We start from the raw sequence: 1,038 nt of genomic DNA, 5'->3' as shown, positions 1-1,038 counted from the left end.
CAACTATCGGATGGGTCTAACGGGCGAAGATTATCGATCTTCTGCCAACCTGGATCATGAAGTTTAAGAGCATCTCTACAACGAAAGGAGTTTGAGAAATGAGGCGTACCTTTATAAGGAGAGCATCTGGGAAAATGATAAATTCTACCCTAGACCAATGTGTAACATAAAGTGTAATAGAACATTAGGGTTTCGTTTGGGGGAACATGCATTGCTACAGAAAATAAGGTGCTAAATTTAGATAGCTGCGATTATTATTTACTTATCAAATTTGTTATACGAGGTGCTTATTAACATTTTCGTGGTTCGCAATTGATAAATTCGCCAAATCAGAGAGTTTGACGAGTTTGACGTGTTTGACGAGTTTGACGAGTCAACGCAGTCAACCTGTGGTCAAAATGACATTCCGATGGTTCAAAGTTGTGTACAGGGTCTATTATGACGTATTGAACGTGTTTTTGTTATAAGGAGAGCATCTGGGAAAATGATAAATTCTACCCTAGACCAATGTGTAACATAAAGTGTAATAAAACATTAGGGTTTCGTTTAGGGGAACATGCATTGCTACAGAAAATAAGGTGCTAAATTTAGATAGCTGCGATTATTATTTACTTATCAAATTTGTTATACGAGGTGCTTATTAACATTTTCGTGGTTCGTCGTATAACAAATTTGATAAGTAAATAATAATCGCAGCTATCTAAATTTAGCACCTTATTTTCTGTAGCAATGCATGTTCCCCTAAACGAAACCCTAATGTTTTATTACACTTTATGTTACACATTGGTCTAGCGTAGAATTTATCATTTTCCCAGATGCTCTCCTTATAACAAAAACACGTTCAATACGTCATAATAGACCCTGTACACAACTTTGAACCATCGGAATGTCATTTTGACCACAGGATGACCGCGTTGACTCGTCAAACACGTCAAACACGTCAAACTCGTCAAACACGTCAAACACGTCAAACTCGTCAAACTCTCTGATTTGGCGAATTTATCAATTGCGAACCACGAAAATGTTAATAAGCACCTC

Source organism: Tarenaya hassleriana, unplaced genomic scaffold (assembly GCF_000463585.1).
Source record: "Tarenaya hassleriana unplaced genomic scaffold, ASM46358v1 Cleome3, whole genome shotgun sequence".
In the NCBI taxonomy this organism is placed as follows: Eukaryota; Viridiplantae; Streptophyta; class Magnoliopsida; order Brassicales; family Cleomaceae; genus Tarenaya; species Tarenaya hassleriana.
Note: the sequence above shows the minus strand (reverse complement) of the source record.